The sequence below is a fragment of the Castor canadensis genome, chromosome 8, assembly GCF_047511655.1.
Source record: "Castor canadensis chromosome 8, mCasCan1.hap1v2, whole genome shotgun sequence".
Taxonomy (NCBI): domain Eukaryota; kingdom Metazoa; phylum Chordata; class Mammalia; order Rodentia; family Castoridae; genus Castor; species Castor canadensis.
In genome coordinates this window covers 12,270,669-12,289,843 of record NC_133393.1, presented here as the reverse complement: position 1 = coordinate 12,289,843, position 19,175 = coordinate 12,270,669, and the positions used below count along the sequence as shown (strand labels likewise).

Here is a 19,175-nt window from a genome sequence, read left to right as displayed (position 1 = left end):
GGCATCTTCTTTGAGACTCACTTTTTAAAATCTATAAAATATATTTATTACTATTTACTGTTCATGCCCCATAAGGTTTTGATAAGATTCAAATGAATAATGTAGTTTATAAACTATAAAGGATTTTACAAATGTAAATTATAATTCTCCAGAATACTACCACTGGAGTTCCTTCTCTTCCATGCTCCTGATGAAAGAAGATAAGCAACCATTTCCCTCCCCCCACCGATCCCTATTCTCCCTAATGAAATCAGTGACAACATGTGCTTTGTGTGTGTATAAAGGTTCAAAGTCTTTCACATCAAGGTAATCTCCAGATATGTTTATACATCCATGATCATCACAAAAAAGTCCTAGTCAGTGATCTCTACTTAGCCTAAGAAAATAAAGCACTTGCTTCTTTTGACCTGGCAAGCGCTATACTAGAAACCATGCTAGGAACAGTAAATAAGCCTAGCTGGACAACCACTGTCTCAGAGAAACAATACCACCATCATTAACAAAAATTTGAATTCAACAAAAAGGAAGAAGTGAGAAATATCAAACAATGCAACCAAAGCCTTACACAAGCAGATACATGAATGATTCTCTTCCCATAAATATGCATCTCCCAGAGCTGGGGTATAGCTGGAGTGGTAGAGCACCTGCCTAGCAAGCATGAGGCCCTCAGTTCAAACCCCAGTACCACCATACAAACATATTTATATACATACATAAGCATTTCCCACTGGGCATTGAGGTACATACCTGTATGGCTACTCGGGAGGTGGAGATCAAGAGAATTCCAGTTTGAAGTCAGCCCAGGCAAGAAGTTAGCAAGAACCTCTCAATATACAAGCCAGGCATGGTGGTACCTAACTATAACACCATCTATGCCTGATTTATAGGTAAGAGAATCGTGTAGTCCAAGGCTGGCCCTGGGCAAAAGCAAGACCCTATATGAAAAATAAGCTAACAATAAAATTTTTGGAGGCCTGATTGAAGTGGTCAAGTTTCTGTCTAGCAAGTACAAGGTCCTGAGTTCAAACCCCATCACCATAAAAAAAAGCATCTCTCTATGGATTTCCTACCACAGTTAACAACACTTCAATTAATCCAATTCTCAAAGGCTGACACATTCTGAAATATTGGACCATGTTCTCAGGTTAAACACACATACCTTTCCTCAGAATTCCAAAGAATTTTGATTATTCTGATGAAAACAATATTTTTGCAAGTGATTAACTACATACAATAGAAAAGAGCTCACAACAGGACTCCTAACATTATGAGTTTATATTAAATGAACATAAATTTTGTGGTGCACACCTTAAAATCCCAGTACTTAGGAGGCTAAAGTAGGAGGATCCAGTTTGATGCCAGCCTGGGCTACAATATGGGACCTTGTCTCAGAGAACAAAGCAAAACAACCTAAATTTTAATAAAACTATAGGAAACACGATTAAGAATCTACTTAAGATCTTTACCTGTTTCTTTCCATATATACTTTCAATTTTATTTTATTTTATTACGGTACAAGAGAAATTCTGTGCAATTTTTTTCTCTAGCTTGTTCAAGGATGAAGAATACTCAAATTGAACTTTGTACTGTTACACAGTATCAACCACCAATTGTTTTAGCTACCATCAATACTAGCATGACTTCAGCTGGACACAGTCTTAAGATGTTTTTCACACATTTTTAACCTGTGCAACTCCTAGGGTATGTCTTCTTAGCAACCACCACTTCGAGGTAAGAAAGGAATACACACTGAGCAACACTAAAAACATTAAAAAGAAGCCAAGATTAGAGTATAGTACTTTTGGAAAGCCCTTAAATATACAAAGCATACCAGATTAGGGTTTTTCCTAATTATCTTTGGAAATAAATCTTCAGAGAAATAAAAGTTTACTTGGCCATTGAAAAATCACATAAAATTAATGTACTCCTACAGTAAACCAACAAAAATTATATCATTTCTTTAATAAAGGTTATGAATATATTATGCAAGAATATTATGTTTTATCAATTACTCTCTTCAAAGTAGTTAAACACTACAAGAAATAAAATGGTGACTATCTAAGAAAATTAAAATATGCTAAAATTTATCTACCAAAAGTTGATAGAACCTTTAAATGCAATGTGCAATGCTACACAGATCCATGGAAGGAAAAAAATGCATTTGGGGGAAAAACAGTGAACTTTAAATAAGACCTCTAATTTAGCTCATAGTATTATTTTAAAACGCCACTTTCTGGTGCCACAATCTGATGATTGTACTCTCGCTACTTAAATTGTTAACATCAGGGAAGCTGAGTGGAAAATATACATGAATTTGTGTTAGGTTTGCAACTTTTCTGAAAGGCTTAAAACTATTTCAAAATGTAATGTTTCTGTGTGATTAAGTATTACCTAGATCAGTATTTAGTGGGTTGGAAAAGTAAAAAAAAGAAATACAGATCAAGAAGTTTTTCTTGTACTATTGTCTGCCAGCTACCCAGTTCTATTAGCAGAGGACTACACATATTATGTCTTTGTATATCCGTCCAGAGATTTATATATATATATATATATATATACAAGCCAATACACATGATGGATATGAATGTTATTTCTTCCCAAAAATAGATTTTTCATAAAGAAATTCTAGTCACAGAATTATGTTAAGAATGCATAAAAGATTCTGCTACAGGAACATTTGCTGCATTACTGTTGATTTTATTAAAAATTTAAACAAACATATATGTAAAACAACCTAAAGTTTTAATAAAAATGTCTAAATAAACATCCTTTCAGGCACGTACATAAGGTAACAGAAAAACTAAGTGGGATTTATGTCTGAAATACAAGTATCACTCAACATTCAAAAATTACTGTAAAAAACTATGCAACTTTCTACAAGTACAATACAGAAACATATTCCTTAGTACAAAAAAAAATCCATACTTGCTGAGTCTTAAAAAAAAAGAAAAAGAAAGAAACCTCAGCTGTAAAAGCATATATAATATGATCAAATAAGTAGATGTAAAGGGAAAAAAAGCTATGCACTGAAACAGCAATTGTTCATCCGTTTTTGGAGTAGACGGTCAGGATGGCTTCAATTCTTTACCCCTTCCTGTATCTGTACCCTTTTCAGTGGGATTTGGCAATTCCTCTTGTTGAGGAGACAGTGTCTATTTCCCATCCTTTGGACCTTAGTAAGCCTGTGATTTACTCTAGCCAACAGGTTGAAGTGAAAGTGATAGCACACCTGTACATGATCAGGCTGCAAAAGCCAGTACCATATTTTGCTCATTATTACCTCTACCACCATCATTAGAACATACCAGGGTAACTGGAAAAATGGTAACAGAAAGTAAACCAGTTACTCCAGCTAAAGCCATCCTGGACCAGCAGAGCTGCCTACCTGCCCAACATAGAACAGAAGCAATAAACATGGTTGCATGCCACAAAGATCTGAGTTCTTTGTGACAGAGCATTAATGTAGAATAAAATGCTCTCCATCAGAAACTATCTTCTAATTATAATGCCCTCAAACATAGAACACATTGTTTTCTATAAATATTTTAGATTTTATATTTAATTGTATAAAACTCTTTTATCCAATATATATTAAACTCTTTACATTGGATTCTTTAAAGTAACATTAATAATGTCTTATTCTTTCCTTTTTATTCTTATATTAAATTCTAAAATGTGACTAAACTTATTTTGGGCATCCCCATTTTATCCCACTGATCTCAAATATTTAATTGTTACTATCTCAAGATAAATTCTAATACCTCATTAAAAACTTTTCTTACTAGAATAATCTTGCTAAATTATATATAATTATTTTATATTATATAACAACATTATAATTATTTTTTCATTACAAAGAAAAGGAGGCTTGGATGAGCGAGCCATTAAGTACCTAGCCATTAAGAATCCAGACATTCTGATATGTCTGGAATCCTCACACTAAAATAAATGTACAGGTTGACATGGGGTGCAGCCTAGCAGAAAAGTGAACTCATGGACCAATGAAAACAAATGACAGTGACTGAGACAGTTACTCCCTTTCGCTACTACCGATAACTTTCTATACAAGTGGATCTTGAAGACCTAAGACTCCCAGAAATGTGGAGTGATATATGATGAAGCAATAAGCACTCAAGTAAATAGGGATTACATGGCTCCAGTTAGATCACTAACTTACAGGGACTTAGGCGAGCGTAATTTTTGGTAAATCCATATTCTGTAGGCAGAGACTCACATATAGAATTCCAGCTACTACTTTGATCTCCCATTAAGAAATACAAACTGATAATATTCAAATCAACTGGATCTTTTCTAACTGTGGTAGAAAATACAAATAGCATACTGAACATGTATGTACCAACTGTTGCCTTTATAAAGTTCCATTATTATAGTCCAGGATAGTATTAGCGACCATGAAAATAAGTGGGTGGGAATGTGTAATTTGAGAATGTTTGGGCAAAGAAAAAGCCTTCTATGACTAAAACAAGATGGCAAATGACTTCATCTTCTTTTGGAAAATGACCTCATTATGACAACTAGCTAATCAACTAGCTTCCAAAGCCACAAACAGTAGCTTACAAAGTGACAGCTGTTACTTTCTCAAACAACTAAATGTTGATTTCATTTTAAATGTCATTTCAAAAGAACTAATGATTTCTTCAAAGCACTATAATTTATGAGCAAGCATTACAATGAGGACAGTACAATGAGAAGTCTATACTTCTTCAATAAAGATGATTATAAAGAATGACGGATCAATTAAAAAACACTTGACTGTGGAATTCTTGGACAAAAAGCAGACATACTTAGGAACACTGTTAATCATTCATGTAGAAGACAGCAAACACAAAACGTGCTTACTCTGACCTTCAAGCAATATAAAAATCATTTGAGAGAATAGATATGATACACAATTTTTATAGTAGCTTAGTTTTAAATGAGTATTTGAATAGTATTTCTGAAAAACTTTAATGCATGAAATTTGAAACTCAGATCCCAGTACAATGGGAAAAACTATCATTCAATACTATGCTTAATTCTGAATTACAATTCTTGTTTTCCTTGGCATTCATTAACACTTACATTATTAAGAATTAAGAATTTTTAAAACAGCTTTCAAATTTATTGACCAAAATTAATTGATAAGCCAAATCACAGTACATCAGCACAATGGAATACCATAGGACCATTAAGAATCACATTATATAGAATATTTATGGACAATGTAAAATGTTTGTGATATTTAATGGAAATACTAAGACACACTATTTAAGTTGCATTTACATGTTTATCTGTGTATAGGTATATATACAGAGAGACATAAAAAAGTTTTCATAGGGTTAAACTGTCATCTCCAGTCTAGACTCACAACCAACTGCCTGACATTTTAACATGCTCATGTTATAGGTAACTCAAATTTAATAAAACCAATGCTTAATTTCTGACATAACTGGTCTATGAGCATTCAATTGATGACAATCCTTATCCTTTCAGTTGTCAGGGACAACAACCTTGCAACAATTTTTAACTCCTTTTCCTTTCAAACCCCAGATTCAATCTCAGAAATTCATCCTGACTCTACCTTTTAAATAAATCCAGGTTCTAATCATGTCTCCTGTACTGCTGCCATCCTGGATCAAGTCATCTCTCACTTTGATTACAACTGCCTTGTCATAGCAGGGCTCCCATCTCGATTTTTAACCTGCTCTATTCTGTTTTGAACACAGCACTGAATGATCCTTTCAAGACTAGCATCATGTCACTCTTTTGCTTAATGGCCTACAACGCATTCTCCAGCTGACCACAACAAAAGCAAGCTCTACACTGATGGTCAAAGCTCTACATAATGGAAACCCCAATGTCTCTGGTTTCATCTTCTACTAAATCCCCATGCCACCTCCATTCATTCCCTCACAACAGATGTTAGTAAAGCTTAAAAGGCAGAGATTACCAGGAACTAACAGTAGACCAAGGAACTGATACACAGACCATTGCCCTCAAAGTAATGGAGGACTTCAGGATGATGTAAGCATGGCATACAAAGTCTTTGATTAAATTCATTCCCTTCCTAGCCTCATCACCCACTGATCTTTCACACACACTTATTACCAAACACATGGCCTGTACTTTACTCAGAAGGACCAAGATCTCTCAAGCCTCTGGAATATTGCATATGATCACCTAGCTCTTTCCAATCCTGACCTCATCTCCTTTAGTGTTCCAAAACCATTACCTCTTGTATCATATATTCTTGTCCATTTCCCCATCCCTCACTCTAGGCTTGCTCCTCCAAACCTAGGCCTCTGTGACTCTGGAGATAAAATATAGCATACTGGTTAAGAACACAGATCTGATCTTCAAACAAAAATGTCTTTTTACTTTTCTTTTATAAAATCGCAGAACAAGTGGGTAGAATAGGTCGTGTCTAGATGGTTGGTACCATTGGGAGGAAAGAGGAGAGAGGATGTGAAGAAAGGGTGTAGGAGGGTAAACATCGTACAAATACTGTGTATATGTATATGTAAATGGAAAATGATATCTGTTGAAACTACTCCAGGAATGGGGGTGGAAGGGATAAAGGAGAATGATGGAGGAGGTAAATTCAAATATGATACATCTGATATATTGTAAGAACTTTTGTAAATGCCACAATGTACCCCCACCCAGCACAATAAAAAAAGAAAAAAGAATTCAAACACACTCAAAAAAAAAAAAACAACACAGATTTGGGGGCCAAACTGCATGGATTTGAATCTTTGCTCCAAACTGAACTATACCCTTTATCATCTTGACCGAATCTTTATCCCTCTGTGCTATAACTCCTTTACCTATAAACTACGGATAATAATGGCAGCTATTTCACAAGGTTGTTGAGATGTGAATGTGTTAACACATATATGAAATTGTTAAAGAGAATGATCTATAGAAAATATACTTTACATGTTAGCTATAATTGCTCCCTTCCTTAAGATTCAACTAAGGATCGCACCAAGCACAATCATAGGTACTCTGGTGTCACCCTTATGTTGCTTTTTTTCCCACCCATTTCCCATTCAATATGTTCCAATGTCCTTATCTGTTCTAAATCTCCACCACAAAGCACAAATACAACTATTCTGCACACTTAAGGGTATTTATTCAGGAAGACGAATGAGTGGAAAACTGAAAAAAGCAAAGGATGCAATAGTTCCATAGCACATAGTTTCTAAAAAAAAAAAAAAACTGGCTGAGAGAATAGGCAAAGGCTGAACCACAGAGTCATGCAACCTACTGAGACGAACAGTACACTGGAAGAGAAAAAACTTCGTAAAGTTCTTAGCTTCTCAACAATCTGGATAACCAAGGGTTTTTAGTCCACAGAAGGAGGATTTTCTAACTCATTTGCCAAGGAAGAGCTCATTTGTCTAATTCATATAAAGGTGTCACACAGATTAATCTTTGCCATATATATATATATATATATATATTCATATATATATATGAATATTTAGCTGTCATGAAAATATGGCAGGCAAAATAGGGCTTGGCATGGTGGCTCATGACTGTATTCTCAGCTACTTGGGAGGCAGAGTGAGAAGATTGAAGTTTAAGCCCAGCCAGGGCAAAACATCAGCGAGAACACATCTCAACAAATAAGCTAGACATGGTGGTTCATGCCTGTAATCCCAGCTAAGCAGGAGACAGGTAGGAAGACTGCAGCCCAAGGCCAGTCCCAGGAAAAGTACAAGACTCTATCTGAAAATTAACTAAAGCAAAAAAAGGCTGGGGGTCTGGTTCAAGTGGTAGAGCACATGCCTAACAACCTCAAGACCCTGAGTTCAAACTCCAGTACAACTCCCCCGCCCCCAAAAAAGAAAAAAAAAAACATAACCCAAATGACAGGACAATGTAGAACACTGATTTAAGCCTTCTACTGCAACTACTAAGCTAGTTTGAGACTAAGCAAGAATGCAGCTTAAGGGATACACACCTATGCTATTAAATCATAATACACATTAAAAAAAAAAAGAAAGAAGATAGTATGTTCTACTAATACACTAATTTTGTGGTATCATCTTTAAAAAAAATCATAGGGGTTTGCTACTTTTAAAGCAAAATATAGAGAAACACAAAGAATGTACACACTTGCTTGGCTTTCAGGACCTAACAACTGCCCTTTCCATAAAGATAGTGACACTGAGCAGACATCTGATGGGTGAGCAATTAACTAGGTAAAGGAGTGAAGGAGAGTCACACAGTGTGAATAACACCTGAAAAGGCTCTGAAAGTAAAAAAAATTAATTTAAAAAAAGCCTCTTGCCACACATTTCACTTCAACTCAGTTCTCTGATTAATAAATGGTGTCAGCTGACTTGTGTTTGTGTCTCAGGTGAGACTAATCCACCAAAAGGCCACAAAGAATGGAAATCCCTTGTTCTTCCTTCTGTGTCCTCTAGTCTCATGAAATAACAAACCTCAATAAATCTGAGTGTGATAAGTAACCATATTTTCCCACAAACCAGAAAAAGTTCCCAAGAACTAAAGGGAGGCCAAAAGTGTGAGCAAATACTCCTATGTGCAGATACAGAACCAGAGTCTTCAATCAGCTTATCAGTTTAAAGAAGGTGGCATTTAATTACACTTTGCCCATCTCCTGTCTTAATTTTTTTATTGAATGTGAACATCTGAGAAAGAATAACACTTATCAATCCTCTTATATCATGAATAGTTATACAGGGTCCCCTGTGCACTAAGGAAAGCAACTGCAGAACACCTGATAGCTTCAACCAGTGGCAGCAGTCAGATTAAAAGACAGGGAGGGGCTGACCTCAACTTGATATTCTCCCATTTAAAAACATAGCATGTTTTATGCAAACTTGTTAAATAGTCTTAAAGATTTTTAGCCTACTAAAATGGTTAAATAATTTCTATTAATATTTCTCATATCCATAGAAAACAAATTACAATTAAAATGGCTAACAAAAATAAAAGTGGATGGGAAAATTCCACTTCAAAGCAACCAGATCTGTATTTAATGTGTGCTTTTTAAACAAGTAGTGATTAATTAGCTCAGTTAAAACTTCAACATAAGTGATTTAGGGCTGGCAGAATGGCTTGAGTGGTAGAGGGCTTGCCTAACGAGTACAAGGCCCTGAGTTCAAGCCCCAGTACTGCCAAAAAAAAAAAAAGCAATTTATACATAAGTATTAGTTTTGAATATCTTTTAAATTTTTATTACTTTAATGCTGTGTGACAGATATGTACATCAATAGTCCTAGCAGTATTATTCACAAGGTGGGCAGACTCAAGTGTCCATTGAAAGATGAAAAGATAAACAAATGTGGTAATATCAACAAAAGGAATTCAACCCTCACTTTAAAAGGAAGAAAATTATGAAATATGCTACAATATGGAATAACCCTATATACATTATGGTAAGTGAAATAAGTCAATCACAAAAGGGTAAATATTGTTATTCTACTTGTATGAGGTTGCTAGAGTAAAGTTCCTAGAGACTGGGAAGTAAGGGGAATGAGAGTTTTTGTTTAATAGGTGCCAAGTTTCAGTTTTAAAAGAAAAAAAGAGCCAGGTGTGGTGGCATGTGTCTACAATCCCAGGGCTCAGAGGCTAAGGCGGGAGAATGGTAACATGGATTCAAGGCCAGCCAGGGCTATGTAACAACACCCTGTCAAACAACAAAACAAAAAGTAAACATTAAAAAGTTCTAGGCATGAATGGTGTTGATTGGTTGCACAACAATGTGAGTTATTTAAGCCCTGCAGTCCACACTTAAAAGTTAAAATAGTAAGTTTAATAAAGTGTATGCATCTAATTTTTAAAGGACAGTACCATTAATAAATTTAAATCATTTATTTCCAAAAGTGAACTGCAACTTCTCAACTTCAGCTGATTTATCCTAATAATTACTTGCAAGAAGTTGCCACCTAATGTATCAGGAGAGCACAACCACACATTCAAAGTGCCACAGGAAAAAAAATAGCAAGAATACTGTACGCGGGAAGGATATCCCTCAGAAATAAAAGAGAAATAAAGACTTTCCCAAACAAAAAATGTGGAGTTTATCATCTTTGGACCTATTTTCCAAGAAATACTAAAATGTATGTATGTATATATGTATGTATTTATAAATGATCATATATGTATCTATATATATACATTTAAATTATAGGTCTAGCTTCCAAATATAAGGGAAAACATGTAACCTTTAACTTGAGCCTGGCTTACTTCACTTAATGTGAAGGTCTCCATTTCCATCCATTTACCTGCAAACAACATAATTTCATTCTTCTTTATGGCTGAATAAAACTCCATCGTATATGTATCACATTTTCTTAATCCACTCCACAGTCATGGGGCATCTGAAGCCCTTTAATTTTTCAAAACAATGGATTTATAACTAAAAACGGCAAGAGTCCCAGAAACTTAAAATAGTACCGAGAGCAAAATATATAAATCTCTTTGGCAATTTGTTACTAGGCAAGACTATGTTCATCAGAGGTTTGCTTTCCTGCTAGGTAAATGTGATAACTTTACATGTCAGAATAGTTTTAAATTTACTGATTTTGCATGAACGTAAATATTAAATATTTTCTAATCTTTTACAAGTAAAGTATGTCCAATAAAACATTTCTCCTGTCATCTAGTTTACTAAATTGCTACAACAGTGATTAACCTTAATAATATATTAAAGTAGATAAAGCAATCTACCCTCACACTATGTGATCCTGAATAATACTTTTTAAGTTTCTGTGAATTTGCCTTTTCTTTCATTTCAGACAGGCAATCCTATTTACTACTTGCAATGATATGTGTGTCTGTCCTATAATTAAATATTGGGGGAGGGGAACAGTGTTAAAATAACATTAGAACTTTAACATAAATGATAGCAAACAGGTGGTGACCAGAGTTTGGAAAAGAGAAGAAAGACAACAAGATTTCTCCTTTATGACAAGATTACATAAGCCAAAAATTACAATTTTTCAGCTGCGTGATCATTAATGAGCTATTGTGTCTAGTAAGTGGAATTACTTAAAATCATGTATAAAATAAAATGTACAATCATGTGAACTGTCACGTTACGAGAGCTATCTCGTTTATACATATGGATGTGTATATGCATTATAAGATGTACTTATCTTGTGTAATACCTTAAAGATATGAAATTCAAATCAAAACATGGGTTCATTTGCTCTTTACCAATAAAGATGGTTAATTTTCCTGCTCAGTATTAATCATTGTTATCAAATAATGCACAAAATTTAGCTAATACAGGTGAATCTCAGACAACTAATTTACTTTGGGTATTAGAGGTACTGGTACATGCAATATTCCTGAAGATGAAGTAATACCAAAACTAGCAAATTCCTTTTTCCCATCAGAATGAAATTCAAATATGGCCCAAAAAACAGGAAAAATAAATGATCACAATTATTATATAAGATTTATGTTAAATATTTTATGCTTGGGCAGTAAACCCAGAAATCTAAAACAGAAAACATTTCTGTGAACAAGAGGCTTAAGAATCTTAGCATCTTATTACTGATAATGAACAACTAAACTAAAATATCAAGAGATTTATACTTTGGAATGGACTCTAATTCAGATTATTTATTTATACTCCAACTTCATCCCTAATGGGATTTTTAGGGCAGCTTATTACTATACACAATACAATAATTGCTTGATGAAAATGAGTTTTCAGTACAAGTTCATTAGATGATTCAGCTCAATGGGTGGTTATTAAGTATCAGACATGATCTTCCACATGATGATAAACTGTTTGAAAAAGGTTTTGCAAATACTTTTAGGAATTCCCCATTATAATCTATAAATAAAAGACAAGAATTACTACAAATCATTCTTAGGTATTCTACAAGATGATGTCCATTGGAACACACAGTTTTACACATACATAGGTGGCAAGAGTGGGCAAAGCTCTGGTGCAGGGAGGCCACCTCTTCTGTAAATGAAGTCTGAGTGGAACACAGTCACATGTGCTCATTTGCTCACTATCTGCCTGCATACTGCAAGGGCAAAGCTGAGTAGCTGACAAAAAGCTTATGGTCCACAAAGTCAAAAAATATTTACTACTTGGCTCTTCATAGAAAAAGTACCAATTGTCAACCTTTGGGACACTATTAACTAGTACAAAACAAATTCAAAATTAATTCCTCACACACAGAGACACAGACTTGTTCTCATAAAAACACTGCTTGAAAATGTATAATTTGGTAGTCATGGCACAACTTAATAGTAATTACTCAATGTGAATGAATTTAAAGATAATTTCATATACTCTAAGAAGCATTTGATGAAAGACGAAATGACTAACAACAGATTCTCGTTTGGTTCCTCTAAAAATTCCAGGTGTGGGGCATGGTGGTGCATGCCTGCAAGCCCAGCTACTTGGGAGGCAGAGGTTGAACACTGCAGTCCAAAGCCAGTCCAGGCAAAAGCACAGACCCTGTCCGACAAACAAACTAAAAACAAAAGGACTGGAGCCTCGACTTAAGTAGCAAACCTGAGTTCAGTCCCGACACTACAGCCAAAACATAAAATAAAAAATAAAAATATTTAGCCTAACGTGGCTATAATACAAACCTGAAAGTTTTAAGGTTGCTGATATTTTCAAGAATATTTGCCATCTTCAATTTACATTTGCCAAATCAGTTTTTAAAAATTTGTTGTTTTGCTATAAATAAAATTTAAGTATAAAAATAAAACCATAAACTAAAACCTAAAAGTGCTAAATAAAGCCCAAGCTATCTATGTTCATTATTTGAATTTATTATTTATATATATGTGAATTTCTCTGAACTATTTACTTTACTGTAATTTCAAATTAAATTCCTATACCCCTTAAACACAAAATGCTTCACCTTTCAGAATTCACTAAGTTGAAAAATAGTCAAATGAATACCAATGTACTGTTTATCTAGATTCACCCACTAATACTTTGATATATTTATAGATATGTATTTGTTCAAGTATGCTTCTGACTTCATAACAGTAATTCATCACACACTACTTTTAAGAATAAATGATACTGGCACAACTAACTTAATGAACACTCCATGGCTGGGCACTGGGGGCTCACGCCTGTAATCTTAGCTACTCAGGAGGCAGAGATCAGGAGGAGTGCAGTTTGAAGTCTCCCAGGAAAATAGTTTGAGAGCCCTACCTGGAAAATACCCAACACAAAACAGGGCTGGCAAAGCGGCTCATGTGGCAGGACGCCTGCATGCCTGGCAAGTGTGAGGCTCTGAGTTCAAACCCAGCAACACCATATAGATATATGTTACATAGACAGATTAGACAGATACTCCATAGGGCTCATATCCAGAGTCCATATTCAAGTTTCCTCAAGTCTAAAAATAACTCATATAGCTGTTCTTTTTTAATCTAGCATCCAATCAAGGTTCACAAATGGCTAATTTCTGAAAGGTAAATATCCAATCTTTTTTAAACAACTTAGATGTATATAATAAGTTCTCTCTATATATATCATTTTATAAAAAAGAAAATTTTGTACAAGTCTAGAATATCCACTACTGGGTCACTAAAACAGTTTTTGAAGAACCAAAATTCTTTTTATAAAATGTACAGTTTTAATTATAGTTTTAAATTGTATAGTTTATAAAGTTGAATAAAGCTTTGATCATCCCAGGAAAGACTGGACAACTTGCAAACTATGCCTACATATTTAAAAACTGGCATTTTCAGCAGTTTGTCTCAATGCTTCCAAACTTTGGCTAAAATGTAAAATTTACACTTTAAACAATGCTTTATTATACCATTATAAAACTATATCCTTTTGAATACAAGAATAAACTTGTCCTAATGTTAATATGAGAATATGAATATTTTAACATTACTCATTTTTTTAATCTTCAAATTCAAATGGAGTAGCTTTTAAGTGGTACAATGTCTGAGAAATTGAGATTTCCAATGGGGATACTGTCAATTTTACAAAAACAAAAAGACCAGTATTCTAGTGCATCATTTTCAATATATTTTCTATATTGTTGATTGTGACTGAGCTCAGCATAAATTACACACAAAGCTTAATAGAGACTTAAGTCCACAACCGCCTTTCCTAAAACCAATGAAAAATCTATATACAGCAATGAAACTGGCATGCAAATAAAAGAACTGTCAAGACATGTATTCCTAAAATAAGCCTACAATAACTATTTTAAAGGCTGTGTGTGGTCTCACCCATATATTTTGGCAAGATGTACTTTCTCCAACCACAGTCAGATTCATCCAAAAGCAGTGGCACTGGAGAGCCTCTGTCTCACCTGTCAAAGTTGAAGAACGTTGTTCCAAAGACCACCATGAGTCCATGGAGAAAAGCCACAATACTACAGCTGTTATTGATAAGCAGTTTCTAAAGGAGAAAAAACTTCAAACAATTAAGCAAATCATCCTTAACAGCGATCTAGACAAGGTTATTCACTTTTAAATGATAACATGACAATGTCAGTGTCAGTTCTGAAATTTACTTCATTGAGAATTTACATACTGGAATACTTGGAGGGAGCCTTTCATATGTAGTACTAACTTATACTTTTTCCTTCTTCTTCTGATAAAATTTCTATACATTATTTACCAACTCAAAAACCCTATTATGTTCCCTTATTTAAGCTTTAAACAATCTCCTTTATAAAAATCTCAAAAGTCATCTAAACTATTAAGGCACTAAATTCATCAAAAATGCTAAGGTATGACAGCTAAGAGCATAGTAGATTAAGATTTATAAACAGGAACCCTAAATATATTAAAATCTGTTTTTTTTCAGAAGATGCCTTGATATCTTTCTCAGTCACATTATAAAAACTGTACACATTTTTGCTTTAGACTAGCTTACTAAAGCTTATGTACTGACTGGGTAAGCTGCAGGCAGATTAACATAAAGAGCAAGAGAAACAATTAATTTAAAAAGAAATATGCCTCAGTGGACAATTCAAACCCCACCCCCAACCTGGCAATAAAAGACAATATAAACATAGCTATATAAAAAGTTTAATCACAATGAGTATCTCAAATTAACTTATCTTTTCCTTCTAGACGACAATATCCACTAACCCTACTTAACACTGAAATAATTCAAAGGCAAAAGGTGTCCTTTTGTGCCTTTTCAAACAAAGGTGATATCCAAGAGGGTCTCACTGTGGGATGGTTTCACCTATGAGCAAATCCCGTAACGCAAAGGTGAAGTTACAGCAGTGCTCCTATGGACTGATGACCCAGTTTCATCTACTATATTCTCTAAGTATAAAGGTTCTGAAAAGATTAGTTTCACTTTTCCCTAGATACGTTAACTAGCATAGCTAGGATATTATTTTTCTTTGGTTGTGTCAGTAGCATGTTTGATGTAAATTTTATTAAGTGGTAGTGTCTGTAACATTGCATTGTGGGTAGCAGTTTCCTGCTTGAGTTTAGCCACATCCTCAGCTGTCATATGAGCATGTTTCCCATATTTTCTGCAAGTTTTCACCTTTTTTATACTTCAAAAATGACAGCATTAGAAGAATTACTGAAAAAAATTATAAAAAACATAAAAATATTAATCACTGAAGTTCAAAGAATAATCAAAAAAGTAATTCTCATAGTTAAAGTGTTACTATCATGTGAAATAATGTGTTTAAGTAAATCAGTATAAAGAAAGAATTCCAGGGTTAAACTAAAACAGTTGAAAGGAAGATAATCTCTGTAACCAGATTCCAATATTCTAACAAATGAGGTATAACATGTCAGGATTTAACAATCTGCAATGAGTGTTAAGAACTTCAAATCTACTAGGTATTCATTAGTGAAGATTAATATCAATATCCATTACCAGAACTTTAAGAATATACTTTGAGACTGTACAGAAATGTCAAAACATAGAAACAGAAACAAACAAACAAACAAACAAAAAACCTGGCAGAGAGAGGGAAAGAGAAAGGGCAGAGGGAAAGGGAGGGAGGGAGGGGGAAGGGAGGTGAGATTGAGTATTTTCTCTTTTGGCATTCAATTTACACCTAATGTACATTTACAAAAATAACTGCTAAAAGTAACCAAAGTTATTCAAATAATCAGGAAAATGGTGATGTTCTGAGTTTTAACATGATCTCATTAAAACAAACTACAAAAATAACTCAATACAAAAAACACAAAATAATATCTAATACCCTGTAGACACACACAACCAGACATAGGAATACATGTATATATACAGATATATACCCCACTAAAATAAAGAAGTGGAATTAATATCTCCTAATCATAATTTAAAATACAAAACTACATATTTTATTAAAAAAGAAATTTTTCAAGTCTTACTATAAGGCCCAACAAATGATATAAGCTTAAAGTTATCTATCAAATCTGAAAAAAAGAAAAATTATCAAAAAAAGGGAAAGTAAATGATCAAATACCAAGTTAAAATAATAAATCAAGAAAATTACTTGGCAAAACCTCATACAACTGAGGCCAATAGGAAAAGGGGAACAGGTACTAGAGAAAAGGTTAGTTCAAGAAGAATTAACCTAGAAGGTAACACCCACGCACAGGAAATCAATATGAGTCAACTCCCTGTATAGCTATCCTTATCTCAACCAGCAAAAACCCTTGTTCCTTCCTATTATTGCTTATACTCTCTCTACAACAAAATTAGAAATAAGGGCAAAATAGTTTCTGCTGGGTATTGGGGGGGGAGAGGGAGGGGGCGGAGTGGGTGTAAGGGAGGGGGTGGGGGCAGGGGGGAGAAATGAACCAAGCCTTGTATGCACATATGAATAATAAAAGAAAAAGGAAAAAGAAATAATAAAGTTACACTTCAAAAAAAAAAATACTTGGCAAAACCTCATACATGGAATATTTTAAACTAAACTGGACATCTACAATTTGTAAAATTCCTACATCAAACCAACTGCTCCTATTGTTTAAAAAGAATATTGTTTAAAAAGAATATTGTTAAAAGAATAGAAAAGCAATGCTTTCTTTAAAAAGCACAGAAAGGGGCACAGTATTGATAAACTAAAACTACTATTATTAAAATAGAATCATTAGTTGGGAACACAAAAACTAATTCAAAAGGTAACAATGAAGACAGATGTTGCATTTAAAACATACTGTTATATCCTAAAACATACTGTCTTTTGATATTTTTAAAACTTCAAACATTTTGACAAATTTACTAAACATAAAGCGTAAGGGAGATACTAGTTTCATGATTGTTTTAAATTGATTTCAAATACAAAGGTGTAATTAAAATGCCATTTCTGTAGCATTAAAGTGCAGGATATATGTACTAAATAGCCCTAAATTTGTTTACTTCAACACAGTAAATACATTCCCTCAAAAGGATGAAGTTTTAATGGTCTTTAAAAAAAAAATCTATGTTACAAAACACACGCTTATAAGCATAGTGTAAATCTGTAATTGAGGGCTTTATTTGCAATGACTTTACCAAATCAGGCTTTCTCCATCACATGCAGTGCTAGCCATTTTTGATGAAACACACTTTCAGTATCAAATGTATACCAGTCATCATTATTGTTTTAAAATTTCTATCACAAAATGGTATTTGCTTCAAATAGGACATATTTTCAATTGGGGGGGTTACATGTGGTTAATGAACATATGAATTTTAAAACACAAGATTTCACTGTCTTTCTTCTGCTAGAATTTGATGGGCCTTATATAAGACAGAAAAGGCATGTTCAATAGTTCCTATTAAACTCTTAAGAGTAAAGATCCTATGCCAGTGATAACATGCAGGAAGGTTACCCGCAAAAAGACAATAAGCAGTTAAAAGACAAATTGGATGTTAAAAATCATTCAAATTCATTTCAGGTTAATTTGGAGAACCAAAGTGTCTATACTTAAAAAAGAAAAAACCAACTTCCAAGGAAGGGAATATTTGGCAAATAGTTAGGTTTGTAAGACATGTCTTGAGAATCCTGACACAAAAACTACAAAACCTTTCTAAAGGAAGAAAAGCATTTGCTTGCCATGCTACAGAAGCTACCTGAATTTTTTTCAAATGCCTAACTCTGCTATTGTATGTGCATATGAAGCTATTGGAAATTCCACGAATTATAGGAGACAAAATCCTCCTTTAATTTGCTTTGGATAATAGAAATAAAGATCATACTGGTCCACCTTCTTTATGAAAGAGGATAACAATAGCTTTTCTCCCCTGTGCATGAATAATTACATGTTAAGTGAAAACTTTTCAATGTAAAACTTGTTCATGTACACTGAAAAGCATGATAAATCTATATTCAAAATAAAACACCTAAATGTAGTTCTGTGTTTTTAATCACTGAAAGTTTATTGTGAAAAAGTTATGGAATTTGAATAATAAAGGACTAAAATCACTCCCATGTCCTCCAAGTATATTTTGGGAAAATTAATTTTTGGTAAAGAATTTTATGAACATGTTTTTACAGTATCTTTATCTAACTTGGGCCAAAAACAGATAATAAACTGTGCTACGGAGAATATACACAAGGATGTTTTAGTTTTAACACCTTCCTAAGTTCCCCCATTTATTCCACTGTACACCCCAAAACTCTTTTGTTATTCACAGTCTCCACCCATTCTCTCAGTCATCTATTTCACACCACTCCTGGTTACTATCACACTGGGAAGAAGTCTAACATGTAAATTCAGAGTGGCGTGGATAAATGGCAAAAAATGCCTAGAAAATTGGTCTGTTGGCTTTTATAATTTTTGCTGAAAAATACACCATCGGTCCCAACTGATGAAAACAGGAAGCTCTATTCATAAATATAAAAGTCACTGCCTATGATATATAATCATCCTAATAAGAAAATGAGTTCTATACATACATGTCCAAGGGGGCAAAAGAAGAGATAGTTTCCCAAAGATGTTTTCAATTTTCATCTGAATCAGAATTAGCAAATCGAGACGACTAACATACTCTGTCTGTGTGCATTATTCCTTACTATACACAGCATTTTGTAATTTATTTCAAAGCTTTCATTATAAACAAAAAAAAAAAATACAGCTTCTGTTAACCCACTCCACTCTGAGCTCATAAAATCTAATAGTAAATATCTAAAGTACAACGTAAGTATTTTACTTTATACATAAGATTTGGAATTAAAAGCTTTATGAAAGTTAATGTCCAAACAGACTACTTAAAGAATTATACAAAATGA

The 19,175-nt window shown here is 33.8% G+C and overlaps 1 protein-coding gene across 13 annotated transcripts in view; it reads right to left on the bottom strand.

The window, feature by feature from the left end:
- Nucleotides 1-19,175, bottom strand: part of Supt3h (SPT3 homolog, SAGA and STAGA complex component) — a 369,638-nt gene that overhangs the window by 310,773 nt on the left and 39,690 nt on the right. The gene's annotated exons all lie outside the window — the stretch shown is intronic.